The sequence below is a fragment of the Euprymna scolopes genome, chromosome 30 (assembly GCF_053919585.1).
Source record: "Euprymna scolopes isolate OS-2025 chromosome 30, ASM5391958v1, whole genome shotgun sequence".
NCBI lineage: Eukaryota > Metazoa > Mollusca > Cephalopoda > Sepiida > Sepiolidae > Euprymna > Euprymna scolopes.
This window is the reverse complement of record NC_136511.1, coordinates 47,293,823-47,316,322: the sequence shown is the minus strand read 5'-3', so window position 1 is coordinate 47,316,322 and position 22,500 is coordinate 47,293,823. Positions and strand designations below refer to the sequence as shown.

The window sequence follows — 22,500 nt, the reverse complement described above, 5'->3', positions numbered from 1 at the left end:
AACTTCATCCTGGTCACGAACTATTTGGCCAAGTTGGGTATCAACACAGTTCCTCACCCTCCCTATTGCCAACACTTTGCTCCCTGTGACCTTTGGTTATTCCCTAAGCTCAAACTAAACCTTACAAGCGGTCGTTATGAGACAATTGACTTCCATGATGTTTTCCAGAAGTTGTTGGAACGGTACAAGAATTGCATTGCAGTTGAAGGAGATTATGTCAAATGGGGACTAGATATTCATGCGTGTACTGTTAATGAAAGTGTCCATACGAAAGTCTCTAGAACTTATTGAAGGCACATCGAGCTCTATTTAACTGGTATATTCTTCCGTTTGATTGAGGTTAAGCCTAATTTTCTATTATGGCATATAAATGCTATTGGAAAAAGACATGCAACCACTTTTCTACTTACAGGAAAACATGTTCCATTTCAATGTGAGATAAATAATAATAATAATAATAATAATAATAATAATAATAATAATAATAATAATAAATATATATGTCTATAATTAAGTATTTATAACAAAAGATATATAAAACACACACATATCGGTTATGCATGTATATGCATGCACACACAAACACACTTATATATATATATATATATATATATATATATATATATATATATATATCTTATTCAACGTATTCTCTAGAGTAGTAATTTCACGGTTATGCATGATGAAGCATAAAAAAGATGTGTTTTTATATTTAATGATATTTCAAACTGTCTTGGTTACAAACTGTAGCAAAATAACAAGGAAGGGTGTTGGAAATCTGACAATTTTTTTTTAGAGCCCAAAAAACAAATTCCCAGTTTTCCAGCATCGTTTTCATGCATCCAGCGTCCATAAACTTCTATGCATATGTACATATTACACACACACACACACACACACACACACACACACACATATATATATATATATATATATATATATATATATATATGCGTGTGTGTGTATACGTGTATATGTATATACAAAATATACATATATGTGAGCAGAGAGAGAGAGAGAGAGAGAGAGCGCGTGTGGTTGATCGGTAAACACGAACAAATCTCAGATGTGAAAATGGCTTCTTTGTAAATTTGTTTTTTGAACCTTTTTCCGTGAAAAATTATTTGTTCCGCAATATTAAGAAGCCATCATCACATCTGGAATTAATTAATGTTTACAACCGCTTGGATTATTACGCACACACACACACACACACACACACACACACACACACACACACACACAAATATATATATATGAACTATGTTCTAAAGCATTTTAATACACATAACCACAGTATATATATACATATATACATACATATATATATATATATATATATATATATATATATACTTCATTTAATCACATAATTAATATACGAAAGTATAATTTTATGGGTAAAGTAAACTTTAAGTATTTACTTCAACAGTGCTCAGTACCTAGGTAGAGCTAGGTAGTAAGTTATAAAAATATATATGGAAATCAAGCTACACAGAATATTTCGCGTTTTATCCACGCTAGGATATATACATATATATCACGCATCGTATTCATAAAACAACACTACTTACACTTTTACATTAAATATACCGTACATGTAAACTTGTCTCATACACCTACGCTAACAGGCTGCATATTTTGTGTTTAGATACACCGCAATACTGTTTTCCGACAGATCGTCACATACTGACAGGCATTATTTTTCCTTCTTTCCTAAAAAGTAGATAAATCTTTTTTTTTAATTACGATTGACTAACATTTTTTATTTATGCACTGATTAAAAAATGTAAAACAAGCGAGTACATGATTGTTAAATAAGAGACCTAGCTTTTGTATGATTTGGAAGTCTTTAATCTGCCTAAAACTTTTGATTTCTTTTTCCTTTCAAACATCTAAATAAACCTTTCTTTTTTTTCTTAACATACAATTGACTAAAATTTATTCTTAATACGCAAAATATTTTTAAAAAATACGATTACGCAATTACTACATTAATTTTGGATGATTTGGAAGCCTTGAAACTGCTATATTTTATCATTTAAAATTAAATACATTGATTAATAAAAAATAAAATGTTAGTTTATTTTACAGTAGATATTGTTTTTGAAAAGAAATAATGCAGTATAAAGTTTTACAATGATTAAATGTGTTTGGTTTTATAATTTACATTTTAAAAACATTGAATAATAAAAATAAAATGCTCGTTTTATTTTACAGTAGATGAACTTCTGTTTACATTAATTGAGTCACCGGTGCCGACCGAACGAGTCCCCTTTAGTGATTGCATAGTTTGAGGATATTTGTACAACTAAACGGCAAACATTTGAAGGCGTTATTTTGAGGGTCGTAATGTCGCAAGTTCGTCGTATACCAGTTGGCTAAGGCGTTTCTCCTTTTTAATCTCTTTTTCTTCTTAGCGTTACACGTTCAAGCCTGTCTACTGTGGCCATTTATTCTTTTCTTTGCCGCCCGCACGGGTACTCGCTGCTATTTATATTTTTTAGAGGGTTGCTTATTTAAAAAAAAAAAATCTCATGGCTCGCACGGGTGATAACTGTTATTACATTTTTGTATTTATTTTTGAAGGCAAATTGTTTCTCTTAATTTCTCAAATTGTATTTTCTTTTGGGTATATACATTGAAAAATGTTTTTGCGTCTATTGAACCCTTATAACTAATATTAAATGTTTGGGTTTTATTTTTACGTGAAAATAGCTCACAAAACATAATAAATTGTATGAAATAAAATATGAATCAGATGCTCTTGAAAGCCAAATTACAACGCAATATTACGAAAATAAACAAATATTTTACCTGTTTGAAATTAATAATTTAAATATATAAAATCATTACTTTCAAACAAGTAACAGATGTTTTTATTTTCGTAATATTGCGTTGGTATTAGGCTTTCAAACGCATCTGATGCATATTTTATTTTATTCAAATTAAATCAACGCTTCTATAACGGAACTCACACCCCTGACATAAATCGTTTATGCCTAATATCCACAAATTTTATTTCCTTTTATGAATATACTAGCAGCCCAGCGTTGTCCGGGTGTTTGCAGGTGTATGTTGAGCAAAAAAAAAAATACGGTAGTAGGAAGGCAGGCTCGAACCCGTATCGCAAAAGAGGAAAAGAACGGGAAAAACCTGACGTCTTTGCTGTTACGAGCACCGCCAAACGGGAAGTGACGTAGGTTTTAATTAAGGCTAGACAATCGAAAGAAGAGGATGACTTTCGAAAATATCGGCGAAAAGAGCGACTCCCTCCCCCTGTAGAAAAGTGGTCAGTTGAAGGTGAAGATATTAATGTTTTTAGCCAATTTTTCGATATTTGTCCTCTGAACGGTCGTACTTCAAAACGATACTGTCGACTTTGTTGAAAGTTTTAGGCAGACATGCAAACATACATACATACATACATATATTGGTAACTCAAATTTTCGACTCAAACCGATTAAAAAGCTTGCCCTATCTCTGAATACTCTTTATCTAAAATATCAAATGTTTAGACCAGAAATTGTGTGAGTAATTTGGTAGAGACCGCAGAAGTTCAATTTCTTTCAATTTGACCCCTGTTATGACCTCTTAACATGTGTTGCTTTGGGCTCAAATCAAGTTATTAAGTTAGATCCATGTCCAAGGAACCAATATCTGAAATTTCCAGTGTTTAGACCCAAAATTGTCGGAGGAGTTTGGTAGAGTTCTCAAAGGTCAAATCGTTGAACTTTAACCCTTTAGCAGCCAAATTTCTGGCCGAAAACCGATCACATCGATTTTCCGAAATCTCAGTAACCTGTATATCAAATTTCGAGTCTGTAGACTAAAAATTGACAGAGTTAAAAATGTACACAGACAAATACACTGACACGTTCACTTTTATAGATATATAGATGGATAGATAGATAGATAGATATATTGCAAAATGTCTGCAAACAATATTTCTTGCAAAATTATAAAAAATTCTGTTTCCGTTTCCGTTTTCTAACATTAAAATTTAAAAAAGGTTTACATTGTTACGCATTATAAGTGTTCTATTTATATAAACAAAAAGTCTGTATGTATTGTTTAAAATAAATAGTAATTGTTTATTATTTTAAGAAAATTTTCTATTATATTGTTTCATTTTTTGCTTACTTAAAACTGCCACTTTCTGAAATACCGTTTACATGTTTACATGTTAACGTGCTGGTGACTACAGGAATTTAGTTCTTTTTAGTGATAGAGTGTTCAAGAGTATTTTGCCACCTAACCATCAGTCTTGCCAACAAAAATACCATACTCTAAACCATATCCTGAACATGCCCGGTACCATACCTTGCCGCCACCACCAAACTGTGTTGTTCGTTTATAGTATTTGCGCGTGGGAATCCTGACACTGATTATCAAAGTTACATTTCGGACACATTTTGTAACAACCCAACAACCACTCACAAAATAGGGGGTCTATTCCGTAAGCCGTTCTAAACATAGAGAGGTTTGGAGTGTCCATTCCAAAAGCTGTTCTTAACATTACGAAGTTGGGGATGTCTATTCCGAAAGCTGTTCTTAACATAAGGAGATTGGGGGTTGGGCAACAACAACAACAGTTGTACTGTAATTTTCACGTGCGTGGGGGGGACATGCTACCGCAGATTAACGGGTACTATTAGTGTATATATATATATATATATATATATATATATATATATATATATATATATATATATATATATATATTAACCAAAGTTAAGTCTTATACAACTTAACATCAGAAATATATTTAAGAATTTCATCGTCGCATGAGCAGAAGGTCCCAGCATATAAAATCAACAAGGGCGTTTTTAATAAGACACGCGCGCGTTCAAAATGAACGCTTGTGTACATAGCACAATTGAACTATTGTACTTGATTTTGGCATTTTAAATTTTAACTGAAGTCCTTCTATAAAAATAATTTCAGAAAATTAACAGTGTTCTTTACAGTGCAATGTGGACTACAATGGGTTGTGGATTAAATCACTGCGGGGAGATTTCTCCCAGTGCACTGCAGTGGGTTCCTAACTAGAGCAGGCGATCGATAGATTTGATTGAAAAATGGGCAATTTTATTGATTTCGATGACAATAAAAGTATATTAAATATTGGAACATTTGTTGATTATTATTCAATCCCGAGCAACGTCGATCTTCGCTGCTAGTATCTATCTAGCTATCTATCTATGTTCAATTATATTAATTCACCTTTGTGTGTGCATGTGAATTCTTTCCTTAGAGACTCGGAAACGGTTGAACAGATTTTCTTTAAAATTAACAGAACTTCAGTGTATAAGTCTTGGAGTGATCTTAGTTAAGTTTTTTTTCGGAATACCCCACCTGATAATTACCGATAATCAATTATCGAAACCGTTATTTTAATTTATTATCGACAAAGCCATTTTTTCATGTTGCCGCTTAGCAACAATGACAGAACAACAGACCGTGAAAATTCTACTTTGGTTAAGTTGGTAAGTGTGTTTTTTTTTGTTTTTTTTGTATAACGTGGTCTTTAGTTTCAAACTCCGCACGTAAATTTCTTAATTTTTTTTATTAATTGCAAATAATTTTATAAGACTTGAAAATTTACGTGTTTTGGGGGTTTTTTTTGTTTTTTTTTTTTTTGTTTTTTTTGCCTGACGTCTATAAGGTTCAAGCCCCGGACGTACATTTCTTAATGTCTTCTTTTTCGTTAATTGGAAAGAAGTTTATATAAAATAATTTTATAAAAGAAACAGTAGGTTTTCTAGAGGGCAATATAAAATAACATGTATTTTGGACTAAGTTGCTGCCCTCACGAATTTCGATAACAATAAAAAATATATGAGTGTTAAATATTCGTTGATCATCATTCAATCCCGGGCAACGTCTGGTCTCAAGATTGCAAACAAAAGAGGGAGAGGCTATTGGTAGATTCAAGGGGGAGAGACTATCCAATCCAAGACGGGGAGACTATTAGTAGATGCACCAGCCCAAATTTGGCAACAGTAATCTTCATAGACAAATGGTGGACTTATAAAGGTACAGGATACTCTCAGGTGTGAGCGATTTCCTAGCACGATAGAAGGATTCCACCTTTTTTGCAGCAGCCTTCGCAATGTCCTCAATGCATTTGTTCCCGTTCATATTTCCTGTGAATGTTAAGCTGAGTAGTTAGAAGGAAGAATTCTCAAGTAGGGCTAGGGCTAGGGTTAGGGTTAATTGTCATGGATATCGGTAGTTAGAGAGGTATTTTGTAATTGTTACAGGAGAAAAGCTGAGTCTTACTAGCATTAAATGTCACCATCCATTTATGTCCCTCTTCAACTACGGTCTGGAGGTCATTTTCTAATGATTCAGAAATTCTCTTGGATTTGTGTCCATCCATTCTTCCCTCATGCATGTTTTACAGCGTTGTATCATCAGCAAATATACCATCTCGGACTCAATATTATCGGGGACGTCATTGATGAATGTCAGGAATAATAGTGGTCCAAGGATCGACCCTTATTAATTAAAATATAATATTTATGTGTATTTTACGACCAGGCAACGCCGGGTGACTTGCTAGTAAAAGACCGGATGTTATGCGTAATAAATTATTTGTGTGTAAAGTTTTGTTTTAGCTAGTGTGAAATTTCTTTTTATATGAAGTTAGTTCTTACTCTCGATTAAATCTTCTATCTTTAAAAGACCCCCCCCCAAAAAAAAAAAAATAGATGGAATATTGTTGCCACACCTGGGAAAGGGCTGATCAGAACAGCCGTTCCTGCCACGGCAAAGACCGTCTTTTGAATCTAGAGGAAAATATCCTTTCCTCTTTCTACCTTTTTCTCACAGAAGAGACGTGAAGCTTTATCTCTGCTTTATCACTATCTTCATGACAGGGGTTTAAGAATAAATACGCTATATTAATTATATTTTTAAAATAATATATATATATATATATATATATATATATATATATATATATATATATATACCGCTCCCCATGTGGGGGTACCAAATTGGGTAAAAGGGAAAAATATTCCCAACTCGCATTAAGATAAAAATGCACTTTCGTAAATAATTGAATTCATTTCAAAACATATCGCTAAAACCAAAACAAACATATATATATATATATATGTGTGTGTGTGTGTGTGTGTGTGTGTGTGCGTATATAGCAACATCTATCTATCTATATATATATATATATATATATATAACAAACATATACATATATATATATATATATATAAAAGTGAAAGTGTATGTCTGTGTGTCTGTGTATCCCTGTGTCTGTGTGTGTGTCCATTTCCCTACGCAATAACTCTGTCAATTTTAAGCGTACATACTCGAAATTTGATATACAGAGTACTGAGATTTGGGAAAATCGATGTGATCGGGTTTCGGCCAGAAATTTGGCTGACAAGGAGTCAAAGTTCAACGATTTGACCTTTGAGAACTCTATCAAACTCCGCCGACAATTTTGGGTCTAAACACTTGAAATTTTAGATATAAGTTACTTAGACACGGATCTAACTTAATAACTTGATTTGAGCTCAAAACAATAAATTTTAAGGGGGCATAATAGGGGTCAAAGTTAATAAAATTGACCGCTTCTTTTTTTTTTTTTTGCTCAACATACACCTCCAAATACCCGGGCAACGCCGGGCACCCAGGCTAGTATATATATAATTTCCTGTGTCTACATAAAATGCTATGAGAGTATATATTTTATGTATCGATTTGCAATATTTAAATCAATAATACTCAATACATTAGTAGTTCTAGGAAGTAAGTAATGAAAATATATGTCAATTAAGCTACACATAACTATCCACGTTTCATCCCTGTAACGCATTGTGGGATTAAAATGCACATTACCTGATGTTTGTATCAACAAATAATGGTTCCTGAATTTCACTTTTTAAGAAATAATTTAAAAACCTTTTTTTTATAACATCTCATTTGAAACTTCAAATATTTTAGATTTGCGTCATTGTTTTTCACTCATCAGTCCCAATTAAGCAAGACTATTTGAATTTGAATGTCTTCAGAATATGTAACCTTAAGTCTTAAACTTTAGATATTTTCTGAAATCAAAATCATATAACAGATTTGATGAAAAGCAGAGTAAGGATTCTGGGCATAAGTTTTAATAACAGTATACATACATATATATATATATATATATATATATATATATGTGTGTGTGTGTGTGTGTGTGTTTAAATATATATAATATATTATATATATATTATATATATACAACTATTTCATTTACTCACATAAAATTAATATACGAAAGTATAGATTTATGCGTAAACTTTAAGTATTTACTTCGAAAGTGCTCAATACGTAGGTAGAGCTAGTTAGTAATTTATAAAATATATATTGCGATTATGCTACACTGAATATTCGGCGTTTCATCCACTATAGGATTCGTCAGGCTTATGCGCGAATTCTGTGGTTGTTTCTCGTTTTTATATATGTTGAGGATTTTAGTTAGTCAATCAGCTTTCTAGTATTCACCGCGCCCCTTCCTATCGGCCAATGGGCATGCATTTTATCGAACAAAGGATCTGTTTTAGATCTAGGTTAGTGGTTTAAGGCAGACGATTTTCATCATTTCTGCTCTTTTTTATATATAAATATACATATGTGTACACACATACATGCACACATACATATATATATGTATGTGTGTGTGTGTGTGTGTGTGGTTGTTTATGTATATTCATGTTTATTTAATTTATTTATTTGTTTGTTTTATATTGTTTTTGTTAGTTTTAAAGCTATTTTGTATCGCTATCCTAGAGTAAGTTTTATTTTGTGAACACAGTTGTTTGCTATTTCTCGTCTACAGTTTAATAGATTTTGGGGTTCTTTAAAGTACAGCATAGCAAATTTTTCATGAAGGCATAATTTACATGGGTCGTCTAAATGTCTGCACGTGGTAGCTTGTCTTATTATTTTCCATTCGACTACCGGCGAATGTCCGCTTTTTTTGATTTCCCAGTATTTATTCGCTAATGTTGTTTTTATACGGTGTTTTTTTTTTTATTTTGGAATGTACTTTTGTGGTTATAGTATCGGGTTTTGAAATCTAAGGAAGTCATGCCTACGTAATATTTCTTGTTATTCGGGTTTTTCTTTCGCAAATATTGTTGCTTGATAAACTACGCTATATATATATATATATATATGTATGTATGTATGTGTGCATGTCTGTGTGTACACATATGTATATTTATATATATATATATATATATATATATATATATATAAGAGCAGAAATGAGGAAAATCGTCTGCCTTAAACCACTAACCTAGATCTAAAACAGATCCTTTGTTCGACAAAATGCATGCCCATTGGCTGATAGGAAGGGGTGCGGTGGATACTAGAAAGCTGATTGGCTAATTAAAATCCTCAACATATAATAAAAACGAGAAACAACCACAGAATTCGCGCATAAGCCTGACGAATCCTATAGTGGATGAAACGCCGAATATTCAGTGTAGCTTAATCGCCATATATATTTTATAAATTAATATATATATATATACATATATATACATATATATATATATATAATTATTAAATACCAAATACTAAAGATACTACTGTTTCATCCTTTCGGGAATCATCAGTGCAGGGTGTCAGGATTAACACACATCATATATATATATATATATATATATATATATATATATATATATATATATATAGTGAATAAATGACAAAAACTATATTCCAATTTTCATGATATTGACAATCTTATAATTTATTCCTTTGATTCAGTTAACATTTACAATTCTTGACAGAATATATATATATATATATATATATATATATATATATATATATAAACTTACATTTGTGTAGGAACAAGGTAAAGAAATGAAACTGATGAAACCCGAAGGCAACACATGGTTGAGAAATAAAGATGATGTGATTAAACATCCAGCAAGAAGAAATTCTTCGCAATAGCCAGTTCTTACCCCCTGCAATGTCTTGCAACGCATGTAAAGGATTGTCTCAACCTACTAATATTTTCGTCTTCTTTTTATGAGTTGATTGATGTGTCTTCTGGCCAAAATCAGTTAGCTCTGTCAAAAACAGTTCCAAGAACACATCGTCTAGTAATTAAGCCGCGAAAAGGACCTCACTACACACACACGATCACACGCACACATACATAAACACATATGCACAAACTCGCACGCATAAAAACAAACATACATATGCCGATTCGCTGTTTCTTCAGAAATAATAACGATCTGGTTACGTTTTTTTCTAATGTCGTCAATTACACGTACGTGATTTCGTAAGTGACTCTTTAACCCATTCAGGACCATGCTTAAGAAAGATTAACGTGTTGGTTTACGTTGCCTTTGGATTTCTGTATATCAGTACAGTTTTAATATATACGTATATATATATATATATATATATACATACACACACAAATACATGCTGAAAAACACATACTAAGATATAAATATGTACAAATTACACATACATACATAAGCAGATATACATATACACGTATACATATATGAATACAAGCTCATACATACATATATGTGTATGCATATGCAAAGCTACACACAGATGCGTACGCTTGCATACTTGTATATATGCTCACACATATAGATATATGTGGAGGTATACATCCATATACACTTAGAGATAAACACTCATACGTATATACAGGCATCTACATGTACATATGCATACACTTACATATATGCATGCACGGGCACGCACGTAAATAAATATATAAACATGCACATATATACACACAAACACACACACATACACACACACACATGTATATATATATATATATATATATATGTTTCTTATCGTTGAGCATTTTCAGTTGTAATAAAGTCGGTCAGATCATAATATAATGATTAGATCATTCTCACAGACGTTAAAAAACATTTAAAAATAAATGTTTAAATTTCAACAGTATTTCTCGCGTTTAACGATGGCCGAATGGATTTGGTCCTTGCTAATGGAGTCAGAAATCGCTTTTGTAACCGGGTTCGAATCGGTCGACTGGTGTTAGTCGTTACACTCTGTGTTACACGAATGACCCGGTCTAAGCCGGGTTGACATGCTAGTATATATATATGTGTAAAGGTGTATATACATATATGTATGTTCATGAATTAAAATGTGGCACGCGTCTGCCGATGAAATGTCAGAAATTGACAAACTAAATGGGAATTGTTTCAATATTTCTCACAAATATAAACAAACTTTTTTTTTTGTTTTGGAAAATGTAGCAGAAAGGAATCTGGTTATGTGGATGTTTTGAAAAGATTGACAGGAAAAAGTGACAGAAGGAAAAAGATTGCAGTTGGAGATTTGATTGTCAACCGAGTGGACGCCACGATAATTCTCTCTGTCGCTCCCCCACTTTCTCTCTATCTCTCTCTCTCTCTCTCTCTCTCTCTCTCTCTCTCTCTCTCTCTCTCTATTTACCATAAGCAAGAACAACAGAAATAAAAAACGGACTGTTGCTTACACCAATGATTGTTATGTTTTGAATTCTTAAAAAGGGTTTATAATATAACACCTGCACTGATGATTCCCGAAAGGATAAAACACTAGTGTCGGTGGGTATTTAATTATTATAGTAGATAATTACAGGCTGATGAAGATAATTTAATGTAGCGTAAGCAATGCCGGGCGATGCTGATAACTTTGCAAGCGTAGGATACATTAGTTGTTTGAAACGAAATTCTAGTTGAAATAAATTTTTATATAAATATAAACCAGAAAGATAATGTTTAAAGAAATAGTATAAACAAAATGGGTTTTAGAAAGATTTGATCTATATTATTAATAAAAATTCTAAATGTTTATTTATGTGTGTGTCTATATACCAATAAAACTTTCGAACGGATGCACCGAATTGAAACATTCTTTTCCCCCCTGAAAGGTGTGAGTCCCTAGATTGTCTTTATCTATGTATGGCTCGTAACGAACAACGCCGAGTAACACAAAAAGCTCGAAATAGGGGTTTGGGGGCCATTTCATAAACTTGTCGAAAAAGTTATCTGCCCATGTCAACAGAATTTAGCACTGTTTGTATACGGTCGTGGTAACATCTCATGGCACACGGACAGGACTTGTGGCGCAATGGATAACGCGTCTGACTCCGGATCAGAAGATTCCAGGTTCGAATCCTGGCAAGTTCGTAATAATTTTAACCATCATTTTATCCAACGTTTACTCATTATCCTTACCGTTAGTTAGGGTATTTGGGGGGGGGTATGTATGGGGATTTCCCATACTCCGAGTTCACAAGGTAAGCGTTGATGGTTAGACGATGTTGTGTGTACTCACTTTTGTGTTTGATTCGGCGTTGTGTTTGCCGACGCGGCGCAGCCGCCAGTACTAATAATAATTTAAAAATAGTCTATCATCTAGAGTCCCACGTACTCTGACGTAGAGGTTATTTAAGATGACGTGTATCTGAGAATGAAACGTGGAGATTCCATTAGTAAAAAGGTTGGATTTGGGGCGCTGACAAGAGAAGTTTGGTTTCTCCGAACGACCAGGAGGCGGGTCGAATTCAACAGACTGGAAATATGAATAACAGCGGTGCTTGCAGCTTCAAGAAGAAAGAGACTACTGGTGTAAATATTATTTCATCGATAATTTCTGTGTTGGTATTTTTCTTCGGAGAAGTTCCAGGTCCGATGGTTCAAACAGGTGAACCAAGAGCCGGCTGAATGGAACCTATCGGACAAGATGGCATTGCCTCCTTCAATGTTTTGCAATCTGCATGTCTTATGTATACTCTCTTAAATATTATACACACGTTGATGGTAGTACCAGAGATTAATATACAGTTATATATACACACACAAGCCCAAATATATCTACCGACGTTTTAAACCCCGACTATATATAACATTAGAACAGCAGGAAAAATACAATTACTTTGACATAGAAGCGAAAGGTTCAAATTAGCGTACCAAGATGATAGAAAAATTCGCAATGAATATATACACCGAGTTATGAAAATCTTTAAAACATTTACAAACAAAAACAAGTAAACTGCCATTAACCAATGATAATATACGGTTTTGATATTGTTGAGTAAACACAAACTGATAATATAACGAGGAAAATGTTGACACTATATCGAATTTTTTATCCATTTATTCTTCTCGGCGATTTCACGTATTTCGATGGCAACAGAAATAATAAGAATGTGAAATATTCGTTGATTATCATCCAATCCCGGGCAACGCCGGGTCTCTCAGCTAGTTCTATATATTATTTAATTTATTGGAATTCTCATTGTTATCCCCATCTTCTAGTAATTGTTTTACATTTCGGCCAATTAATATTTGTTTATTAAAAGAAATCAGCACAGGATCGTTCATTCTAACCCCATGTTTTGAATTTCATTTTCTGTAAAGTGGATTATTTCTCTTTGATATATGTATATATATATATATATATATATATATATATATAATTTTTTTAATTGGGATGAACAGTAGGATATTTTAATTAAAACTCAAATATGAACAGATAAAATTATAGAGGAATAAAAGGCGAATCAAATGAGGTATAGGTTGTTTAAATAGTTACATTCAATTTGGCCTAAATTTGCGGTTTTTGGAAAATGTTAACCGCGAACTTTCTTTTTGGAGCCACTACCCCTTAAGAAGACAAAACTGAAGTTGACCTGCCAGGACACTATATGTACAAATGTAGACAAATTTTGGCATATTTTATTGGTTTAAAAATTTAGGTTCTTTTTTACCTATTGTTATACAATTTGAACCAAAGAATAGTATTAGAATCTTCAAAAAGCCTGCAAATTATTTGTAGTTTTGACCCATATAACCACAGATATGAGCATTTCAATATTCAATTTGGCTACCAATATATATATATATATATATATATATATATATATATATAGTGTAAGATGTTGTTGTTGAAAATTCAAAGACTCACGTTTTCTTTTTAAAAAAATAATTATATATATATATATATATATATATATATATATATATATATAGTGTAAAATTTTGTTGAAAATTCAAACACTCACGTTTTCTTTTTATAACATTCGTTTATTTCCTGGATATTTTCCATTACAGCTGTTTCATTGATGAGTAGGCAATTTTACGATTTATGTTTCCATAAAAATATCATGTCCCCATCAACTTCTTCAGATGTTTATCCATTAGATTTTTACAATAAAAGGTATATTTTTAACATGCTGAACATCGTATTTGGGTAAAAGGATTTCCAAATACATGCCTCCTCATTTCTTCCATCTTATATATATATATATATATATATATATATATATATATATATATATATATATACAACCATGAATATACTACCTTTTTGGCAATATTATGAGTTCCAAAACAAACTAAGGCTCTTTTGTATACGTCATATATTTGTTTATTTTGTGTTCGATGCTTTTGCACAAATTCAATTCTTCCAAGCTACCATTAAGTTCAAAATGTTATTTTCGAATAAATGATTCCCGAATTTGAGAGAAAAATTCCCCGGGTTCGAAAGGTACACTTGAAGAACATCGGAGGTTACGACGGCTTAAACGTTATGTGAATTACACTTAAGGTAAAAAACTAGTCCGAATAATTCAAATGAATGAACTCCTTTCTGTCTCGAAAGACAATGGATATCCTCTGTAAGAGTGCCCGTGCGTGTACTTGTGGAGCAATGGTTGCACATTCCGCCACCACGTTTTTTTTTACACAGTGATCACCACTTATCAAGGCCCGGAAGCCACTCAGGGATAAGGGTTATTGCAAGTACATTACGTTAGTGTGAAGATTTGATGAAGTGTTTACTTAAGGGGGCGGTTCATTAGGAATTTGTTAACATTGGACTTGAAGATATCCAAGTTGTAGTCCGGTTGGAAGCAGGCAGACGGAACAGAGTTCCACAGGCGTGCAGTTCTAAGAAAGAAGCTTTGTTCATGGAATCCGCGTTTTGATTTAGGCACAGATATAGAGTGGAGGAAATTTCTCACAGTGGATTCAGCTAGACAGGTGTTTTTCGTGAAAGATTGGCGAGGGGGGACAGAGATTGGAGTTCAGACGAGCACCTGCCATGGAAATAACGATAAAACAAGGATAGGCTCGCAACGTTTCTTCTGTGGGAGAGAGGTTGCAGGGAAGAGAAAAGGACATCCTCCACTAAGCCACGAAGTCTATTTTGTACTCTGTCAAGGCAGGATAGACTGTTTTTAGCAGCTCCTGTCCAGATATGGCAACAGTATTCCATCCTTGGACGTACTTGGCATCTCCCCTGAATCGGCACAGCCTAATTAAATTTGCAATGAGAAGTCCAGGGCGAATGGAAATATTGTTGATATAAGCGGAAAACACACCTAGTACATTGTATTCCCAAATAGTTACTCATTTTAGAATTTACCAGGCTCAACGATGCTTAACCTCGGTGATCTGATGAGAATCGGTGTGTCAACGTGATCATGCCGTATTTATAATCCAAATAATGCAATATTAATTATGAATTACAGATAAAAGATTTGCGACTAAAGTGGAATTCAGAATTCTATCGATATTATGAAGAACCGGATTCAATGCAATATTCGTGTTTCTTATTTGATCCGAGTTTTTTGTTTTTTGTTTTTTTATTGTTGAATAAAGATTTTTCATTTATTCGAATATATGTTTCATGTTAAGTAAAGAGTTGTTCAAATTCAACAGATCATTATCATGGAATAATAGACGTTAATTAAATGGGATTTGAAATAAAGAAGATTTTTTCTAACTATTATACAACTTTTCTATGATTTTTCTTCTGAAAAAGAAATCTACTTTAAAATGATTTACGATAACCGCGCGTGTATACCTATGCGCATGCGCATGGCTACAATAGGAACAGAAGGCACATGATTGGCTAAATGTGTAACGGTTCCGGTTTGATATTACCAATGACTTGTTCAAATTAATTCCAAACACAGATGGGCGTTCAAAAGCAATTCCTCCTATTTTTATTCCACTCAAATAAATGAAAGGAAATTTCAAATTGTATTGTTATGATGACTGAATTAATGCATTCATGGCCTGAAATTTTCATCTCTCTGTTGCAGATATTAACAGAGTAAACTCTAAGTAAGCAACCTCTATCATGGACGTACGTTAGAAGCGGGAATGTGTGTCACTGAATACCTTACAAAAGTGCATTGAAAATAATGTTGTCTATGCATAGAAACAAATTCTGGAACAGAAAAGGTCTTTTAATAGTACAACTCCAATTGTTGTAGCTCTAAACCTTTTGAGTTAAAAAAAATAGGAGACTTTACTTTTAGAATAGCCCTCGTATAAGAAAGCATGCTCCGGATGTCCATGCACAAGCATCGTTCATGATTGCATTGTGAATGTAGGTGAATATGTAGAAAAGTTAATCCAGGGGTACAAATGATATCTCGTTTAATTTTACCATCTCTGTCTTTGTAGCTCTTCAACATTTTCAGTTAACAATAGAAATATTTTTGGAATGACCTTTGCATATTGTTTTTTGAGTTAGTTATTTCTAACACTCTTTTTTTTTTGGTTTATAGAAAAGAACCATCTTTGTAGCAGAACAACCTTTCATTTTTTTTAGACAGAGGCAATTAAAAACTAACAAGTTATTGCATTCCGAAACAGAATTGGAAAGTGTTGGTCATCTGATATCAAGTTGCAAAGTTCTTCTAGGGGACGGCTACTATACAGCGAGACATGATGGAGTATGCAAGTACCTCCACTGGATCATCTGTAAAAAATTAAACATCCAGTATAGCAGCAAGTCCTGGGAACATCAACCTGAAAAAACAGTTGGAAATGATTTATATACCATACATTACGACCATGTAATCCCTACAGCCACCTACCTTGAAAATGCTGCTGTGAAACCTGACATAGTTATATGGAATAAGTCAGAGAGAGTTGCAACCTTGATTGAAGTGAGTGTTCCTAATGATGGCGGTCTTAACAGAGCTGAAAGAGAGAAACAGACCAAATACCAAGGTCTCATGTATGATATGAAAAGAAACTGGAACCTAAAGGGGATATCGACATACCAGTTATCATAGGTGCCACAGGACTTATGAAGAAGAACCTGAAGTCCTACCTAACTAATATTCCTGGTGAACCAAGTGCAAAAGAGATTCAGACAATTGCACTTAAGGGAACAGCGAGGATACTAAAAAGAGCTCTCGGTTGGTTTCAATAAAAAAGCGAGGCAATGTTGGCAGCTGGTTTGGCTGCCCCATATCCGGCATTACAATCTTCAAAGGAAGAAAAATAAAAAAATAAAATAAAATAAAAAAATTATATTCAATTATAATAACAAATACAATAAAAGGTAATACTTATGTCGGTTTGAGGATTGGCAGTTTCCAAAATGGTTGTCTTGGAGATGTTCTTTTTGTTGAAGAAAATTAGGAAACAGAAGTTAGGCGAAGTGTTTTTATTCCTTTCAGTAAATTTTGTTTTGAGCTCCGCTCGTTCTTTTTTTTTTTAGCTCTGTCGACCAGGAGGTTTCTTTTTAGTATTTATATATAACCTCTCCGCAAGTAATAGTGGGTAATAAAGTCACTTATGCAAATTTCCTTAAAAGTCTTGTTACGAATATTTCCAATAATGAGGACTAATGATTCAAATAGACTGTTGGCGCAGTGGGTGAAGTACATGATAAAATTCAGTTGAAAGTTTCACTTTTCTGGAGCTAGAAGGTTCAATGCTTAGTGCAGGTGGTACTCAATATATAATTGGGAATTACTTAGTGACTTTTACCTAGTCATAGCCAACGGGACGAGAACATGCTACCCCCGTGAATTAAATAAAGGGTTCATTTTTAGAATTCTCTGCGCATTTCCGAGTTCGACAGAAAGATTCCAGAGTTTCACGAAATACACCGAAATGTTCTAGATATTGTCCGCAAGATAAGATAGGTAATCAGCATAATTCAAATAATACGGGCTATGTCTAACTTTGCGTATTCATTTATAACTAATAATATTAGAAATCTAATATATAAAAGACACTATTCGGTCTGTCTGTCTGTCTCCATAATTTCGAACTATCTCTTAGATCCGAAACTAGAAGTCGCAGAGCGGCGCTAGGGGCTCAAATGATAGGATTTTTATGGACCGTTCTCTAAGAGTTTTTAGCCGGTTAAAATAGTTTTTAAAGGATCAAAAACGGATCAAAATTGAAAAAATCGTTATACATTTTGTACATTCATCTAATTTTTTTAAATTCAGTTCATATGCATGTTGCGTTTGTACAGTGGTAACGTCACCAGCTTTGAATTATATAATTTTACTTTCCGTTTCGATTCCAGCTGATGGTAACCAAATAATTTTTATTTTTTAACTTTTGAAATCAGGACTCTACAATAATGTATACAAACTCTGGACAAATTAAAATATCAAATTTAAGAGTATTTTACACCCGAGCAAGCCGAGTGCCTCGCCTGCTCCGCTAATCTTATTTCTAAAACTCACTATGTGAGTTTGTCTGCTGCCTCTCTCCATATTTTCAAACTCTATCTCAACCACGGGGCCTCAAATGATTGGATTTTTTATGGAATTTTTTTACGGGATTTTATACGGTTTTAGACGGTTTTAGACGGTTTTATACGGTTTTAGACGGTATAATTGCGTTGACATACCGGTTCTCATCAGATCAGCAAATTTAAGCAACGTTGAGCCTGGTTAGTACTAGATTGGTGACCATTTGGGAATTCTAGGCGCTGTATGTGCTCTCCGCCTATCTATAGTATATATACATATATATGCTAGGGGGTTTTCAAAAAGTAATTCCTTCTGCTTTTATCAATCCCGATTGCATCAAAGAGGATTATAAATTGCATTGTTATGTTGAGTGAACTTGTGCATTTACGGCCTAAAAGTTACTTTTCTTTGGTGTACGATTCTAAGAAAGCAACCACTGTCATGGGCGTGTGTCATTGAATTCCTGAAAAAAAAAGTGCATTTAGAATATTTGTGGTTTTGTATAAAAGTAAATTCTGAGACAAAAATGGTCGTTCGTGTTATGGTATCATTTCAGTCTTCGTAGCTCTTCAACATTTTGGGGTTAAAAATAGTATGTTTTACTTTTGAAACCACCATAACGTGGCAAAACGCTTTCCGTAGTCCCATGCACGCGCATCGTTCAATTGATTTTTCCCCAGTACTCTAACCACTGCGCGACGGGTCCTTGCGGTCAGCTCTAATACACATTTTAGGAGCCTTAAACCTATTTTAATTTCTATTTGTAAATATCACCATTTATTACAAATTATTACTAATTATTACTAATTATTACTATATATTAATGTATATCTATCTCTATACTTATTACTTGTATATATTAATGCTTTTACTTATTAATTGTATATATTATCTATTGTTTATAATTACTGGTTCCCATATCGTATTGAATTTTATACTAGGTCTACTTAGCAGTTGGTTATTCCCAAGCATATGTGCTGCTTCTTTCAGTCGTCTTACTCTCCGCCGTTCTTCTCTGTCTATAGTTTTTACTTCATCCCATAATGGTAGATGGTTTCCATTTACTTTCCAGATATGGTCAGCTATACCTGACTTTTCATTCTCTCCACGTACTACGGCTTTTCGATGTTCTTCTAACCGTACTTTCAACGGACGAAACGTTTTACCTCTGTATAGTCTTCCACATTTACATGGGATTTCATAGACATAGTTCTTAGTCATGATTTTTTCTGTAGAGGCTTGACTCTCACAAGCTGTTTCCTGAAAGTTTAATCACTCCTGAATACTAAACATTTTATCTGTTATGGAAATATTTAGAACGCACAGACTTCCTTTCGGGTCCATGAAGCAATAGCTGCAAGATGCATCTCAAGATGGCTTTATAAGCCAGGAAACTCACCTCGAGCGAAAATCGAAATATATTGAATAGATATGGAAATTCCTAGGCACCGTATACACATAGTTGTCTGGATTTAAGTGGATTTCCTGAATGCAGCCTATATTTACTCCAAGATGTTGAAGGTCCAAACGAACTCGAAATTTGCGAGTAGTAGCACTCAGATCTCAGACATAAACACTAGTTTTATTAAAAGCCATTCTTCTGTTTGAAACTAACATTGAGGGGGTTAGAGCATCGATAGCCCGTCTCAGTGATCTTTTTCTTACCTCAGTGCTGATGAGATGGTCCAAGGACAAATCAACGATACAGTACAGGATGGTTAGTTTTACTGTTCTATACAAGGACAGGTTGAACTAAAATGAAAACTTAATACATTTTTTTAATTTTTATTTTAAGGTGAGGATTTTGAAAATATGCAGCACCGATATAGTGTCAAAGACACAATTTGCTTCCCCTAACATTCTCCATTCCCGCTTTCGATTCTTTTCAGCTACGATAAATTGAGATTAAAGGAAGATTTCTCAACTTAGAATTTAAAAAAAAATGTATCAAAAAAAAAAAGATTACGTAAATTTTAAATTGTAAGAACAATATAACTATATATTGTAACAATAAATAGCAATATTTAAAACTCACTTTTATCAACAAACGTGAAGAATGGCTATCCAAAACCAAACATTGCTATTTTTCTGTTTAAAATCTTCGACCCTAGATTTTTTTATAAACACAACACAGACATTGAACATTGCTTTTATAAACACAACACAGACATTGAACATTGCTTCACCTCTTTCCGTTCCGTTATAATTCTGTGCCACTGTGTGTTGTTGTTTTTTTTTGTGGTCTTTTTGTTTTTTTTTTCTCCGCTTCACATTTTTTTTACTTGACGGCTCACCGCTAAACAAGGCCCGGAGTTCATAGCAGGATAATAGTTAAGTGTTAGGTAGATGGTGAGACGACATGATCAGTAATGGTGGAACTTGAATAAGGTTTGATTATTTAAAGGAACAGCTCAACAGGAAGTTGTTTACATTAGATTTTTAAGTGATCATGCTTTACTAAGTTTCTAAATGATCATGCTATACTAAGTTTTTAAGTGATCATACTATACTATCTAAGTTTCTAATTTTTCACCTAAATTGGAATCGCTAAAAATAATTCTCCAAAACTTCCTCATTCCTTTATTTCAGTTAGAAGTTGTTATGTTTTAATATTAAGGGTAGGATTTCAAACAAGAAACGCCACAGTCAAAATATAAATACAGAAAATTAAAATGTCTCCGTAGAGGAAACGTTTTTTTTCCGAAAATTTACGAGGAAAATTGCAAAGACGATTTCTAATCTATAAAATTATAAAACTCAAATGACCTTATAACGACGAGTGATGTAACCCACTTTCCGGTTTACGGCATCCGGTTGTGCATGCACGCATAAACATTAACCCATAACAACGTAATCAAATAAACACAAATCGTTTCTTTTGCAGATTTGGACCTACGCACTGAAATATTAACGTTATTATTTCGAAATTATTATTTAACATGTGAAGAGTGGGGGGGTTGCAACTATTCCTTATTACAACTATACTGTCGCTATTTTCTTACAACTAAACTACTTTAACCCGTTGACAAACATAAGAACAATTGTAGTAATGCCAAGACTACTACTCCTTCCTTCTTCTTCCTTTTATTTTTTGTTTACATTTCTAGATACAAAATAGTTGTGTGAGAACGGTGAATTTGTTGACACATTTACTAATCTGTTTCAATATTAGTTTTATTTTATTTATTTAGGTTTTATTTTTTTGCTTCAGGTTTTATTAATTTTTTGGGGGGGGGGGATTTTAAGTTTCTATAACTTGGTTAAAGGATTCCAATATGGGTTTTTCATTCTTATATTTCTCATCGGTAGGTTCATGTGCGTTTTTGCTGCTAAATGACTTTCGTCGGCGTTCGATTCGTAGGAAAGTCATGTTTAATTTTCGATTTTGGAGCGATTATTCGAAAAAATAGGTAACTTTACACGAATAGGGAGGATGTTTTTCTTGCTGTAGTGATCCGTCCGTGGTTTTTCATTTTAATATACTTTCATAGAAATGTTTCTGATATGTATAAAAAAAAAACTATTTTCTTTACGTCACAAGTGTCACGCTCATACATGAATTCCATAGCTAATATAACATACTGACCGGACGGGTAGTCTAGTATTTCTATAATTTTATATGCGTACGTTTTTTCTTTGTTTTTTTTTGTGTGTTTTAAATCAAAATGAATAACTTAATTATTCGCGTTATATCATGTCTACATGTTCTATCTTCCCATGTCCAAGACGGTTTTTACGACGGTATCTTTTGATCTCCTTATTAATTTTTGCGAAAAAGAACATTTAGATACACCGCCGGAAGTTGGATGACGTAATTATACATTTTAAATATCATTAAATATTCACTTTCCATCATAAAAGTAATATTTCTCCTCGTGAAAGATAAAAGTGATAATTAAATAAAAACCAAAATAATTCATTATTTTGTTCACGTTTTCTTTAATGTTTATTCACCTTAATATTAAATGAAT

The 22,500-nt window shown here is 33.1% G+C and overlaps 1 protein-coding gene and 1 non-coding gene across 2 annotated transcripts in view; both read left to right on the top strand.

Annotated features, from left to right (window-relative positions):
- LOC145254794 (BDNF/NT-3 growth factors receptor-like) overlaps window positions 1–22,500 on the top strand; it is a 677,849-nt gene that overhangs the window by 200,710 nt on the left and 454,639 nt on the right. The window lies entirely within an intron of this gene.
- On the top strand, window positions 12,125–12,197 carry Trnar-ccg (transfer RNA arginine (anticodon CCG)). The gene has a single exon. It is a non-coding gene; the product is annotated as a tRNA-Arg (tRNA).